This window comes from Dama dama, chromosome 1, assembly GCF_033118175.1.
Source record: "Dama dama isolate Ldn47 chromosome 1, ASM3311817v1, whole genome shotgun sequence".
Taxonomy (NCBI): Eukaryota; Metazoa; Chordata; class Mammalia; order Artiodactyla; family Cervidae; genus Dama; species Dama dama.
This window is the reverse complement of record NC_083681.1, coordinates 50,361,462-50,377,825: the sequence shown is the minus strand read 5'-3', so window position 1 is coordinate 50,377,825 and position 16,364 is coordinate 50,361,462. Positions and strand designations below refer to the sequence as shown.

The 16,364-nt window shown below is 40.4% G+C and overlaps 1 protein-coding gene across 2 annotated transcripts in view; it reads left to right on the top strand.

The window, feature by feature from the left end:
- The window catches only part of STIM1 (stromal interaction molecule 1), a 191,394-nt gene that overhangs the window by 120,880 nt on the left and 54,150 nt on the right, over nt 1–16,364 (top strand). The gene's annotated exons all lie outside the window — the stretch shown is intronic.

The window sequence follows — 16,364 nt, the reverse complement described above, 5'->3', positions numbered from 1 at the left end:
TCCTTCCTTTGACAGATATGCAGAGGTGCTTCCAAGTCCGAATTACCATGGTTTCTGGAAGCAGAGATCCCTGGTTAGCTAGCTGACAGCTAAGTTGCCTCTGTTTCTAGGCAGGTGTAGATGGCTTTGAGGACACCAAACTGAAGAGCCTTTGGGAGAATTCCTTTCCCTCTTCCTCCCGCCCTCCATCCCTTCATTTCTCTTTTTTGGTAGTTGTTTTAGGGAAGCTAAGGGAGAACTCTGGTAATAATTCTCTCTCACCCGCAGACCAGGGACCCGAAACAAATTCTAGCCCTTTATCATATGGAACTCCATAAGGGGAGATGTCAAAGGCAGCTGGCTAATTATCTCCAGTTTTATTTTTCCTGGGTTTGTCTTGTGCTCAGGGCCTTCCTCTAATTTCTACTGCTGCTACCATGCTGCCCCTCAGAAGCAGAGTTCTCCCCTGGACCCAGTCCTGAACACGGATTTTCCTTGCTTTCTCTTGGAACAATTTTGACAGCCTGAAGGGTTTTTTTTTTTTTTTTTTAAGTTTACTACATGTAAAGTAGGGCAGAAGAAAATAACTACACACAATTATTCAAATAACCTCAGCATAAGTTTTGATGTACACCTTCTTGTTGCTGCAATTATTCTTCTTTGACCTAAAGGATTGTTATAGTATGGAGGCATCCGTGGGTTTTTTGCCTTCTAACTCCCTGCCTATCTCCTGGTGCAGTCACCATCTTATCTCCTGCCTTGTGGAACATGTTGACCCCTGCCCTTAATTCGGACAGAGCACAAACTGAAGTCTGCTTGGGCCCTTTGGACAGAACAGAGATGATGAGTAAGTGAATGGTGTCATTTGTCAGGTGAAACCTGTTCTTTTGGCTGGGAAAGAACTTATCCTCATTTTCCTTGTAAATACCTACTCAGTGGACACCTGTAGCATTCACTTACGAGGGCTGGCTCACCATCAGCTTTCAGGCTGCAACCCCACTGAGTCCAAATTCTGTGGCCTTGTTCTAACTTTTATGAGGGCTTCTTGGTGTTTTTGTGGGTTTCTTAGAGTATTTGGAAATTGACTTTTAAAAAGCCTAAACATGAACTTTGGAGTCTGACCTGAGTTCAAATGCAAGCTTGCCAGTGTACTAGCTGTATGACCAAGTAATTTGGAGGCTCACTTGCCTCATCTGTAGAATAGAATAGAGATGAAAATAAGATACCCTTTGCCATTCTTAAGCCCTTAGGCTAATGAGAGAGGCAGATATGTAAACTGGCAATGACAACATCACATCTTCAGGGCTGTAATGGTGGCGTGCACAGGAGACTGTGGGAATTTCAAGAGGAATAGGAGTGAGGTAATCTAACATGTGCTGGTATAGCAGAAGACACATTGTCAGCCAGCACTCAGGGAAGGGTAGCTGTTGCTAGACAAGCTGAGCTACACATCCGAGGGAGTAGGCATCATTTGCAATCTGTCCCAGTGCCTTAGCCAGATACAGGGTGAAGCAGCAGCTCCCCCAGATGGCTTCACTCATGTTTCCAGGAAAACCCAGACGGTGGTTTGCTTTGATAGATAGGGAAATTCTTTCTCACCAAGCAGACTGTTGTTTTCCTTCCTTCCCTCTTTGTTGGTGAGTCTGCTTTGTCTGTTCTGGATGGCAGTCCTATTAATGGCAGGGGTGAGTTGTAAGGCTTCTCTGTGTGTGTCTATATATGTGTATATGTCTGTTTGTGCCATTGTGTTTATGTCTTTGTGTGTGTGTATACATCATTTTGTGCCTTTCTGTATTTGTATGTGTCTTTTTGTGTTTAAATGTGTCTGTGTGCATATGAAAGCTTCCCTGGTGGTGTGCATAAGAAGTGGAGGAGAGGAGGAGCATTGAGCCAAGGAAGGATCTGAGAGAAGACACATAAACCAGGTCAAAGATGAAGCAAAAGATTAGGAGAGAAAGGTGAGGGTGCAGTACAGTGTGCAGGACTTGGGGGTAAACACAGAGCCAGAAGTATAATCAGAGACCCAAAGATGCTGTTAGTCCAGGCAGGATCTGGGTCCTTTAACGTGGTGGTAGAATGCAAGGGTAGTCTACAGCCAAAAATGGTCAAGCCAGAAGAGAGAGAAAAGTTCTGTTTCAGGTATTAAGTAAGCTTCTGGATCTTCCTGTCTATGGAGGAATTGGCCATTGGCCTCCATGGTCCTGCTTGTCTTCATACCTGATTGGTGTTTGCTTGTCTGTGTGTGTGTTGATGCCAGCCTCTCTGTGCATGTCTGTACCTACGTGTGCATCACATTCAGTATACCTAATTGCATTAGAAACAACTGGTTTCCAGGGCAGTGTCTCATTCACTTGAGGACCCAGGATCGCCACAACCCCCTTTATTTGTTCTTGTGTTCCCCACCCTTTTTTTCTGTCTTCCTTCTTTAGGCATATTTACTGTCTGCTCTGTGCTGGATGCTGAGTATGCAAAGACTAATGAGGAAGACAACTTTTCTACCTGCAGAGAGCTCACATTGTCAGTGAGGCAGAAAGACTGTGTGTTCAATCCTAGTAGGTATTGTGGTGAGAGATGAGAACTGCATCTGTAAACACAGAATAGGGAATTTAACCCATTCTAGGATGCCAGGAAAGATGACTCAGAAGAGATGATGCCTGAGATGAATAGGAGTTAACCTGGGGATGAGAAGGGTATAGCAAGTGAAGGAATGAATATGATGTCCTTAGGGATCTGTGACTCAGTGGTTCTTTTACTGTGAGCATTAGAAGGTAATGGTGGAGCAGGGAGGGAGAGGCTGGAAATGTGGTTGGAGATGCAGGCATGAGCCAGCCAGATTCTAGCCATACTGAGAAACTTGGATTTCATCCCAAAGATGATGAGCTTGAAGGATTTTAAACAGAGATGGCTCTAATTCTGACTGAAGGTATGTCAGGATCAGGCCTTGCTGAGCAGGTAAAACTGGAACTTGGTCTTTTAAAGGAGAGCAGGGTTTACCAATGAAGAAAGAAGGAGGAGCATTTCAGGAAAGAAGAACTTTGTGAGTAAAGGCAGGAGGCAAAAAAAAAAAGGAACACTTCCTTCAAGTAGGAAGGTGTCTAGAGAATAGTCTCTTCATCTACAAGATAGTGATATTAGTAATATCAACATTCATAAGGCTCAAATAAGATAATGGATGTAAAGAAGCATTTGTAAACCATAATGCAGTGTGAACATTTCAATAGTGGTCGTTATTACCCAGCTTGTCCTTTTTTTCTCCCTCAGTGGCCAGCAATATCAGGCCCTTGCAGGTATGGGTCAGGTAGGCATGTGCCTCAGCAACATGGCATGACTGGTGAGAACCAGGCCCTTTGTCACCTAGCAGTCCTGCATCTCAAGGAGGAGGGGCTGAAATTAGAAGCTGCTGGAACTCAGAGGCTGAGTGCTGGTTCACTCAGGATACATAATTTCTCACAGTATGAGCCAAGCGGCCCAACTTCAGAATAGTCAAACATTCATGAAGCACCTTCTACATGTAGGAAGTGTGAGGGACTGTGCCTTCCATGATCTCATTGTCTCCCCATTGTAACTGTGAGGTCGTCTACATTTTACAGGCTTAAAGTGATGTGGTGAGTAAGTGGTTCAGATGGGATTCGAGTCTGTATCTGTGAGATTTTTTTTCCCATATGTCCCTTCACAAGCCTTCTGATATCTCTGGATGGTGAGCAAGCTCCCTAGTTAGTTCAGTGGAAAACTGTGAGGTCTCATGCAGTGTGGGGTTGAGAGGATTGGAGTGGTGTTTCTCTGGGATAGAACCATAGCCCTTTCCTCCACATAGGAGAGTAGTTCTTGCCTTCAAGGACTGACTTTCCGCCATATATCTGACTCATCCAGGTGCTTTTCAGTATGATTAATCCCTGTGTCCTCAGATCCCAGCATAGGACATGACACGTGGTCACTGCTCAGTAAATGCTGGTTGGGCAAATGAATGAACAAATGCCTCTTAAAAGAGGCTTCCTGTCTTCAATCCTCCCTTCTGCCTTCTCTTGTGGTACCATCATGCTCTAATATGAGATTTTGTTCTTAAGGATTTTTTTTTTTTATATCACTCATTGACACATAAGCTTATGTTCTCCCTCTTAGAACTGATTAGAACCCAGAGTGTTCTTAAAAAGGGGACATGAGTTTGCCTTTACTCTCTTATATTCTCTGTTTCCAAGTCTTTTCCTCTACCTACTCAGTGCCCAACGGTGACTGGCAATTATGAGGAACACGTGGTAAGCCCTAAACTCTTACCAAGTTGGTATAAGTTGGTGTTCTGTTTTGGAAATGGGGTCCAGAAGGTTTTCCTACTGTGGAGTGCTTGGCTGGGTTTGTATTTCCCAGGGTCTTGGAAAGCCATACATAGGGGTGGTAGTGTTGTGGGGAGAAAACTGAAAGGGAAATAAAAATTGACTCTTGTTCATGGGGCTTGTTAAGGGAGAGAAATTTCCTTAGTACTTGAAGCCATAATGGAGGGAGAATTAGGTGCATTTAGTCCAGGGGAATCTTTATGACCCCCTTCCTGGTTTTTATAACATTTGCAAACTAAGAATAGCTTTTACATTTTTTGAATAGTTGGGGGAAAACATCCATGGAAGACTTTTATGACATGTGAAATCTATATGAAACTCAGATTTTGGTGTCCATAAGTAAAGATTCATTGGCACAGAACCACTTTACTCATTTACTTCTTGTCCCTGGCTACTTTCATAGAAGAGCAGAGTTGAGTAGTTGTAACTGAGACTATGACTAGCCAAGTCTGAAATATTTACTGTCTGATTCTTTGCAGAAAAGTTTGCCTGGCCCCTGGTTGAACCTACCATTTTTTAAAAATCAGCCTTATTGGGATATAATTCACATACTGTACTCATTTAAAATATATAATTTAATGGTTAGTAATATATTCACAGGTATATGCAATTATCACCAGAGTCCAATTTTGAACATTTTTGTCACCTCAGAGAGAAAACCAGTACACGTTGGCTATTGTCCTCCTGCCCTCCTATTCCCCTAGTCTTAATGTACTTTCTGTCTCTGAAGATTTGCTTATTCTAGACATTTCATATTTGAGTCATGTAATATGTGGTTCTTTGTGACTGGCTTATTTCACTTAATATAATGTTTTCTAGGTTCATCCATGTTATAGCATATATCAAAACTTCCTTTTTGTGGCTGAATAATATTCTATTGTATGGACATGCTACATTTTGCTATTCACTCATCAGTTGATGGACATTTAAGTTGTTTCTACCTTTTGGCTGTTATGAATAATTCTGCCATGGTACAGTTTTTTTGTGGACAGATTTTTACTTTTATGTTTTTATTTAAAATTTAAAAAAAATTTGTATTATTATTATTTTGGCCATGCCTTACAACTTCTGGGATCTTAGTTCCCCACACAGGGATAGAAGCCAGGCCGTGGCAGTGGAAGCACATAGTCCTTATGACTGGACTAGCAGGGCATTCCCAGTGGACAGACATTTTTATTTCTCTTGAGTGTATCCTTAGGAGTGGAATTGCTGGGTCTAGGTCATGTAGTAATTCTAGGTTTACTCTTTGAAGAACCACCAGACTTTTTCCAAAGTGTCACTGAATGTTGTTACATTCATGTCAGCAGTGCATGAGGGTTCTAATTTCTCCATATCCTCACTAACACTTGTTTTTATCTGATTTTTAAAATTGTAGCTATCCTAGTGGATGTGAAATAATATCTCATTATGGTTTTGATTTGCATTTCCTTGGTGATTAATTTTGCCAAACATCTTATCATGTGCTTATTGATCATTTCTATATCTTCCTTTGAGAAATTTTAAAACAAATTTATTTCATATTGGGCATAGTTGATTAAAAATTTCGTGTTAGTTTCAGGTATACAGCAAACTGAGTTAAACATATACATGTGTCTGTTGTTTTTCAAATTCTTTTCTTATTTAGGTTATTACCTAATATTGAGCAGAATTTCTTATGCTATTCTATAGGTTCTTGTTGGTTATCTGTTTTAAATATAGCAGTGTGTACATGTCAATCCCAAACTCCCAATCTATCCCCCACCAAGCCTTCTCCCCTGGTAACTATAAGTTCATTCTCTAAGTCTGTGAGTCTGTTTCTGTTTTGTTAATAACGTCACTTGTATAATTTTTTTTAGATTGTGCATATAAATGATATCATATGATATTTGTCTTTCTCTGTCTGACTTCCTTCACTCAGTGTTGAATATGATAATCTTCAGGTCCATCCATGTTTTATTCATATCCTTTTCCCAGTTTTTAATTGGGCTCTTTGTCTTTTTATTATTGAGTTGTTAAAATTCTTTTTACATTCTAGATACAAGTCCCTCATCCCTTATGAGAATGCATCCTCTGCAAATATTTTCCCAGTTTCCCACTTTTGTGATAGTGTCTTTTGAGTCACAAAAATTTTAAACTTCAATGAAGTCCAGTTTAATTTTTTTGTAATTGTTGTATGCTTTTGATATCATACCTAAGAATCCATTGCCAAATCCAAGATCATGGTGATTTACCCTGATCTTTTCTTCTAAGAATTTTAAAGGCATCTGAAGCGTGCCATGACCCAAACTAGGTTCTAAATATCACCTCATCCAAAACCTGCTCTTTCCCCAACTTCATCATCTCAGTTGAAGGTAACTCCATTGTTTCCATTGCCTTGGCCAAAAAATACTATGAATCATCCATTAATTCCTCTCATGCACCATATCCATTGATAAATCCAGTGGGTTCTACCTTCAGAATGTATTCATTTCTCACCACTACTCCCCTGCAGGCACTGAGATGCAACAGTCTCCTAAAAAATCACCATGTTTATAATCTATTCTCAGTGTAGCAGCCAGAGAGCTTTAAAAAAATGTAAACGAGATCATTTCACTTCTCTGCTCAAAACGCTGTCATAGCATCATTTCTCCTTTAGTGTCAAAGCCAAAGTTAACACAAGAGTCAGCAAGGTCCTATGTGACCTGACTCCCACTTTTCATTAGGATCTCCTCTTCTTTATATAGCTCCCTTAGTTGTTTACACCAGTCACACTCCATGCTGTTTCTCAAAACATTCCTTTTTTTTTTTTTTTTCCCTATCTTAGGGCCTTGGTTCTAGCTCTTACCTCTGTCTGGAATATTCTTCCCCCAGATATCCTCTTTGATAAGTTCCTCATGTTTCCAAATATTTTGTGTTTTCTCATTCTTCTTACTAGTGAGGTCTTTCCCAGACTATGCTACTTAAATATGAAATCTGCAAGTATACCCCATTTCTGGCACCTCAGTCATTGTTATGCTTTTTTATATATGTTATATGTATATATACATAATTTTTATATAATGTTATACATTAGACTTTTTTTTGTTTGCTTGTTTTTATTTTTAAGGACGTAATCCCCTTCTGAATTCTATCATTTAATCCAAAAGGGTAAGGGAACTGTTTTGTTCACTGCTAACTCCCCAGGCACCTAGAACAGTGCCTGGCTCAGTGCTGGTACTCGATATATATTAAGTGAATGAATGAATTTATTTAAAAAATCTTTTTTTTATGTGGGTTCAAATTGCTATCTGGCATCCCTTCCTTACCTTAAGATCTTTCTTTAAGGTTTTTTATAAGGTATGTCAGCTAGCAGTGAATTTTTCAGTGTTTGTTTTTCTTTATTATGCCTTTGCTTTTAAAAGATAGTTTGGCTGAATGCAGGATTCTTGGTTGACAGTTTTTTTCTCTCAGCACTTTAAACTTGCAATCCCACTGCCTTCTAGCATCAATTGTTTTTTGTTTGTTTGTTTTTAACTTTTTATTTTGTATCAGACTATAACTGATTAGCAATGTTGTGATCATTGCAGTTGGACAGCAAAGGGACTCAGCCATACATATATATGTATCCAGTCTCCCCCAGACTCCCCTCTCATCCAGGCTGCCACATAACATTGAGCAGAACTCCTTGTGCTATACAGTAGGTCCTTGTTGGTTATCCATTTTAAATATAGCAGAGTGTACCTGTCCATCCCAAACTCCCTAACTATCCCTTTCCCTTATCCTTCCCCCCTGGGAATCATAAATTTGTTCTCTGAGTCTGTGAATCTGTTTCATAAAGAAGTTCATTTGTATTATTTCTTTTTAGATTCTGCATATAAGGGATGTAATACAGTATTTCTCCTTCTCTGTCTGATTTACTTCATTCAGTATGACGATCTCTAAGTCCATCCATCTTGCTACAAATGAGTTATTTCATTCTTTTAAATGACCGAGTAATATTCCGTTGTATATATGTAACACATCTTTTTTATCCATTTCTCTGTCAATGGACATTTAGGTTGTTAACGTGTATTGACTGTTGTAAATAGTGCTGCAGTGAACATTGGGGTGCATGTATCCTTTTGCACCACGTTTTTTCTCTGGATATATGGCATCCATTGTTTTTGATGAGAAGTAGGCTGTTGATTTTATTTAACTTCCTTGATGTATAATGAATTTTTTTTTTTTTTTTGCTGCTTTTAAGATTTTCTCTTTGCCTTTGGCTCTTAACATTTTCTGTGATGTGTCTGTTTGTGAATCTCTTTGCATTTGTCCTGTTCTCTTCGAAGTTTGTTGAACTTTCTGGATGACTAGATTAATGTTTTTCAATAAACTTGGGAAATTCTCAGGTCTTATTTTTTTGTATTGGGTTGGCCAAAAAGTTTGTTTGGTTTTCCTGTGCTACGGAAAAACCCTAATTTTTTTCCCTGCTGCTTTCTCTTCATCCTCTCCTTTTTCCTTTGGCCATGTTCTGTGGCTTTCAGGATCTCATTTTCCTGACCAGGGATTGAACCCAGGCCACAGCAGTGAAAGCTCAGAATCCTAACCACTAGGCCACCAGGGAAATCCCCATTCTTACCTTTTGATCCTTCCATTATGCATGTGAGCAAAGTGGTATTCCACATTCCTCTGAAACTGTTCATTTTTCTCATCCTTTTTTCCTGTCTTTTTTGGGATTGTGTAATAGTCTCTTTTAGTCCATCATCAAATTTGCTACTTCTGTCTTTTGGTGGTTCCGAGCTGCTGTTGAGCTCTTCTTCTGAAATTTTCATTTTAATTACTGTATTTTTCAACTCCACAGCATCCCTTTGGTTCTTTTTTGTAATTTCTATCTGTTAACATTCCTTATTTAATGTGACATTGTCATCAAACATTCCCTTACTTCTTTACTTATGGTTTCCTTTTGTCTTTGAACATATTTGTACTGGTTACTGTGAAGCCTTTTTCTATTAAGTTTGAAATTTGGTTGCTCTCACAATTTCTGTTGTGTGCTTTTTTTCTGGTGTATGGGTCATACTTCCTTGTTATTTTGCATGCCATATATATATGGGGCAGGGGAGAAAGAGAGAGATACCTATATATGTATGTGTGTGTGTGATACACACACACGGGGTCCTTCGGTAGTGCTAGTGGTAAAGAACCTGCCTGCCAATGTAGGAGACATAAGAAATGTGAGTTCAATCCCTGGGTTAATAAGATCCCTTGAAGGAGGGCACAGCATCACACTCCAGTATTCTTGCCTGGAGAATCCCATGTACAGAGGAGCCTGGTGGGCTCTAGTCCATGGGGCTGCAAAGAGTCAGACCCGATTGAAGCAACTTAGCTTGCACACACACACACATAAACATACGTGCACAATGTATATGTTGTTAGAAAGTGGATTTTTTTTTAGAAAGTGGATTTTTTGATAGTATACTGTAGCAACTCTGGCTACAACTCCCAACCCCTCTGAGGCTTATTATTATTTACTTGTTTATTTGTTTGGTGACTAGAAAGATTATTTCAGTGGTCTATTCCTACCAACTCCTTATAATGTGAAACCTCTGATGTTGCTTCTCAGAGGGTACAGCCTTGGATATACCCGCAGTCACCTTTGAATGGCAGTGGTTTTGGCAGGGCTGTCTTTGACTTTGTCTTTTCCTGGCCACACTCAGATGTTAAGCGCTGTTAGTTGTCATCTGATTATTACTCTATTGCTTTCAACAATGCCCTGGGGCAGAAGTTTTCTCCACAGAATGATCCAATCATATTAGAGCTCCTTTGAAAGCATAGTTCCTGAGATCAGTGTTTGAGATTTGTTCCTATTCCAGGGGGGCTCCTCCCAACTGTTTCTTTTCCATGTTCTCATCAGCAAATTCTTTAGCCTACAGTTTAACCTATATCTCTAATGAATCCACCCATCTCCTCTCAATTGCCTTTCACTACAATTTTCACTGTTTTTCAGAGAGCCCTTAATATTGAACTTCTTCACATTCTGTTGCAAAAAAAAGATAATTTCCTTTGGGGAAAGGTTAAAAACTCTCTATTTAAACCCTGCTTCTCCCACCAGGCAAAATCTCTGAGCTATGGTTCTGGTGTTGAAGTTCAGTTGATAATGGCTTCTCTTTGACACCCCTACCTTAGTAGCCGAACATTTGATGGAAGGGTGGCAGTACCCTTCTTGGCTTACCTCTCCCAGAGTATAATTGCTGTCTTATAAGCTAGGAAAATGGCAATCAATGCCCCAATATCCTCCGTGGCTCTGCATCCAAGGTGAAGTCCCTGCCCCATAAGTGGGACCTAAGTGGAAGTAGGGAGGCCCACTTCTTGGCTGGATTCTTCTAGAACTTAGCTTTAGCAACAGATAACTGCAGATGGGAGAAGACATGCTGTCATCTGCTTCTCTTAGGCAGATAGCCTTCCAACTGGGAGCCTGGGAAAGAGGGAGCCTTCTGTTCTTGGCTGCACCAGTCTGGAATGGAGTTTCTGTCTTACTGATTTGAAAGCGGGGAGGAAGAGAGAGAGCACGTGTTAATTAAAGTACTACAGACTGTCACTCTTCTTCCTGAGTTTTAGTAGATCTTGATGTTTCTTCATTTGCTGTATGCCCTAGGACCATTTCTAGAAACTTTAAATGATTGCTGTTAGAAAGTAATTTTTGCCACTTTACTGGGTCTATGGAGCTCCTTACACTGTCAAGTCAAAAGTGAAGTCGCTCAGTCGTGTCCGACTCTTTGCGACTCTGTGGACTGGAGCCCACCAGGCTCCTCCGTCCATGGGATTCTCCAGGCAAGAATACTGGAGTGGGTTGCCATTTCCTTCTCCAGGGGATCTCCCCAAACCAGGGATCGAACCCAGGCCTCCCGCATTGCAGGCAGACGCTTTAACCTCTGAACCACCAGGGAAGCCCCTAAGTCCCCTCTAACTCATCAGTTTTTAAAAACATTCTTACCTATAGCACATTCTGTACCATGCTGTGTTTTCATCCTATGTAAATATAGCAGTGGTGGTTTAGTTGCTAAGTTGTGTCCAACTCTCACGACCTCATGGACTGTAGCCCCTCAGGCTCCTCTGTCCATGGGATTTCTCCAGCAAGAATACTGGAGTGAGTTGCGATTTCCCTCTCTAGGGGATCTTCCTAACCCAGGGATCAAATCCAGGTATCCTGCATTGCAGGCAGTCTCCTGCATTGCAGGCTGATTTTTTTACCCACTGAGCCAGCAGGGAAGCCCAAATATAGCAGAATTGATCCCAATTAAGAAGATAATCCTTTCTTTCTGGGGAAATATTTTTAGTGATCCATCTTCATCCCCCTCTCATAAGAATCCCCAGGCAGTAGTCCTTGGCTTGTTTTTGGATACTTTGGTCCTGATAGTTTTCAAGACTGAAGATGTTAAATTTATTAGTCTTTACCATTCTGGCCAGGTACTTAGCAAGTTGCAACTTTAGATGCTACCTCTAAGGTTTGATCTGCATCATATGACCAATGTCATGGCCTGAGGACATCAAGGAGAATTCCATGACAAGGACTAAACTATATTATTGGCCTCAGAGAGATTCTCTGTACCTGCATATGTGCTGGGTACTAGATGGATGGAAGTGAATGGTAAAGTTGCTGCCTAGAAGATGTTCCTCTGGTTGTGGAAATAGCTGTGTAAACAGATAAGGATATAAAAAGGATAAGTGGATATTATGATGGAGTCACAGAAGAGGAAGAGTTAAGTTAGTTTTACCCATGTACAGAGTTGTAATGTGTCATTTGAATCTGAAAAGATGATTTGGAATGATTAGGAGAAGGAGAGTGTTTTAGCTAAGGGAATAGTATGTGCAAAGATGTGAGACCTGTCAAGAGCTTGGTACTTTCAGGGAATTTCGAGTATTTCATTATCACTGGGGATGGGAAGAATTGACAGTTGATATGGCAAATAAGGCAGGCAGGGTCTTGCCAAGATTGTGAAATTTCTATTTTAAATGGAGTTAAAGCTTTCAAAGTAAGAATCATTGAATAGAATAGAAAGGGCCTTAGAAGGCAATAGCTTACAGTGCCTCGTCTGTTGCTGATTGCTTGGCACATGGTCTTGATATATTGAATAACAAGCACTTAGGACCTATCTGTCTTCTACCTCTTTTATGTCTTCTTTACACATGAGAGATCAGCATCATTGTAATAGTGGGCTTCAGGATTGAATGTTCTTAGTATCCTTATATTCCTCTTATAGTATATTAAATGTATTAATATATAGTGGAGCTCAGTTCATACATATGAGAGCTTATTTTGTTCCAGGTACTATTCTAAGTTCTTTATGTGAATTAATCCATTTATAATACCGACTCCAGAACCAAGCTTGAAACCATCATGTTATATTGAACCCAAGCCAGTATAATCCCCTGACTTCTAGATGAATATCTTTGTTTTAGATTGGCTGGCAATTTGGGGACACTTTTCTTTCTTCTGTATAGTAGACATAATATGCATTGACTGTCAATTGAAACTATGCATTCTTCTGGGTCTTGTAGGGCAAGCTCAAGTGAGAGACGCTCATTCAGTTATTTAATAACCACATACCCTGCACTGTACCAGGCTGTATGCCTGGAGGTTGGCTTACAGAGCTGAATTACTTATTTATTTAGGTGTTTCAGAGAATTTGCAAGGTGCTGGATAAAGAGATAAATGACAAATAAAATACAGTTTCTATATTTGAGTTGCTTAGGGGGAGTAAAAGGGGAGCAATTAAATAGCAATTATGGTATAATGGGATAAGTACTGTCATAGATGTATGACCCTGAGAACTAAGAGAACAAATAGGAGAGGGCAATTAACTTGCTTGGGAAAGATCTGGAAAACTTCACAGAAGCAGAGACTTTTTCTTCAGCAGATGGAAGAGGAGATATATATTAAATGGAGCACCTTGTGTAAAAGCTTAGAAGTATAAAGGAGCATGGTTTGTTCAAGGAACCTGAAGTGGCTTGTATCTAGAGCAAATGTTGGCAAACTTTTTCTGCCAGATAGTAGTCAATATTTTAGGCTTTCCTGTCCATATAGTCTCTGTCACAATTCAGTTCTGCCTTTGAAGCATGAAAGCAACTGTGGACAGTGCATAAATGAATGACGTGTCTGTATTCCAAAAAAACTTTATTTATAAAAACAATCAGCAAGATCGATTTGGCCCACAACTGTAGTTTCCTGACCCCTGGCCTGGAGTGTAGATGTCTGGTAGGGAGGGAGAATGGCCAGGAAACTGACTGAGAAGTTACTCTATGGGCCAGATTGGAACAGGCCTTGAATGTAAGCCCAAGAAGCTAGGGCTTTATCCTGGAGGTTATGGGGAGTCATGGGGTTTTAAGTAGGTATGTTGGTATAATTAGACTTATACTTTACAAATCTTATTTTGGTGAGTAGTATGGTAGATGGGCTGGCAGGAGTAAGACTAGATGTACAAAGGTGAGTGAGAAATGACTGTCTTCTCCCTTACCTTGAGCAAAAGCTTCTGGTCTCACTGAAAACAGATACTTCACCCCGACATGTTCATGTCCCAGCATTCAGTACCAATGGTGTGCAGAGCTGTTGTAGCTAAAATTTGTTGTGGGTCCTTGCTAGATATTCAAGTGGTAAACAAGAGTTGGGAAGCTTCTCAGATCTGAGGTATGTGTGTTGTGGGTTATTAACATTGTATGTGTGGAGAAGCAAGAGGGTAGGTGGTGTGGTGTGGTTTGGGAAACATGCAGGGTGAACATTGGGGAGCAAGGTGAAAGGGGGAAGGAGGAGTAATTGCTTCCAGGGAAGAACCCAGGAGGCCTGCCTGATTCCTGCATCCAAAGATGTGCTGTTCCTCTTCCAGCTTTACCTCAGTGAATTCTGTTCCCTAATGAAGCTGGATGGACCTATTTTGCTGGGAATTCTGGAGAGATGTCTCCCCTCCTGTCTGCTCTCACCCATACCCCTTCACTACTGCTTCACTAGGGATGGGGTTGCATGCTTTGTACCACTGCCAGGGAAATCACTTTTCTGAGCTCACAGAACTAAATATACCTAGTGACAACTGGTCCCTTGGCTCTTCAGAGTGCTGCTGAGCTGCAGCTCTAGCCAGTGCTGCATTCCCCCTGGTGAGGCAGGACTCTCACGGAGCCTCTTAGACCTTTCTGACAGAAGAGCCACTTGTTCTGAGTCCGAGATAGTAAATCCTTGTTGTGGGAGCTGCAAGTTGCCTCTTTGGTTTTGTTTTTGCTTTTTTATTGCTTTTAAACTTTGTCTTAAATTAGACTTTAGCTATTAGCTGAATGTGGGACAGTTCAGACTGATATGGGATAATGCCTGCTTCAAGTATATTGGACATCAGAGTTCTGGTTCTATACAACATTTTCCAATGCTGTGTTTATAGCTAGGGAACTGGGACTGTCTATCAAAGGGTATACAGTTTGGTAGGGGAGATAGACCCATAACAAGAATGATGAAGGTATACACAGGGGCCATGGGAGCACAGAAGTATCATCTATGATCAAGAAGCCCTCATTATCTTCCTCAGTACCCACTCCACCTCCTCTAAGCTGCCCTAACTGTGACATCATATTGTTTGATATAGACAGTTAATTTTTTCTTAATTTTAAGTAAAATTTAAGCAAAAACATCTTTATAAAATGTTGCATTATAATATTAATTTTTAATGAGCAACCTACATAAACACAATGTACTTGCTATGCAAGCACAGTATTATGACAAGTCCCTTAGCCACCACCCTCCCTTCCCATCAAACTGCAGCCCTTAAGCCTCTCCTAAATAAAATTCTTGAGTTGTCACTGGAGTTCAGTGTTCCTAGACCTTTAGGTTGTTTTTTTTAATAGAGAGTTGGACTTTTTGGATGAAATTTGATTTTTTAAGTATAGTTTCAATTTACAAAATGCTCTGTGGGCTATTAAAAGACATGTGCAAAGGCAGTTTATGACTTCTGCAAACGTGACTTATTTAATCCTTACCACACGCAAGTGAGAAGGATAATTAACCCTCATTTTGAGGGGAAAACAGGCTCAGAGTTGCTGAGTCGCTTGCCCCAAAGTCACACAGGAAATGGTCTGTTTCTATAGGTTCTGACTCTTTATATTTACAGTACATTCCTTTCCTATCCTTAAGGCTCGATGGTTGCAGCCCCAATTCTTTGTTCTCTAAAGAGGTTCCACTCAGCATCTGGCCCTTCCTTTAGGTATAGCTTCCATCAGCCTATGTTTGTCACTTGACCCCTTCTTCTTGCACAGCTCCTCTGTGTCCACTTGGTATCAGGTGAAGTAACTCAAAAACTAAGGGCTAGAGTAACCTAAAGTCTCAGTCACTCACTTGTCTGACTCCTGGGCTGGAAGACTCAGCCATCTGGACCTGGCTCAGACATTGCTAGCTCTCTATAGTCTCCGCAAATGACCTCTCCAGAATGACAGATTCAGGGTGGCCAGGCTTCTTACATGTTGGCTCAGTGCTCCCAAGGCATGTGTCCCAAAGGGGAGTGAGCCAGGTGGAATCTATATTGCCTTTTCTAACCTAGCCTGGGAAGTCATTCAACATCATTGCTGCCACATTCTGTTTCTTAGATGAGTCACTAATGTCAGTCTATGTTCAAGGGGAGAGTTTGACTTTTGTGGGAGGATTGTCAAAGATTTAAGGACATATTTTAAAATCTTCACAGCAAGTAATTTAATCTCTTTAAACTTAATGTTTTGAGGCAAAATTTGGGGCAAATTGTGTTCTTACAGAGTATTACTGTTCTCATTTTTAAGATAGGTATGATATAATCTATTGGTCTTGAAGATTAAATGAGAAAATAGAAGCTCTTGGAATGTTGCTTAGTGTATAAATAAGCACTCAAAAGTTGTTAATTCTTCTTCCTTTTTCCATAATTAAAAAATATGAGGAAGGAATTTCTTATTTTATATTTTTTTCTTGAGTGAAACATGTAACAAAGAAGAAAAGGCAGTCTGCTTGGCAAGTAGGGCATATTCCCGTGGAAGGACATATAGATGATGTGATACACTTGTATATCCGGCAGATATACTGTGACTTGTGAGGAGATCTTAGTGCGGTGGCGCCCAGGTGTCTCTTGTGACTTGTGTGCTTTTCCC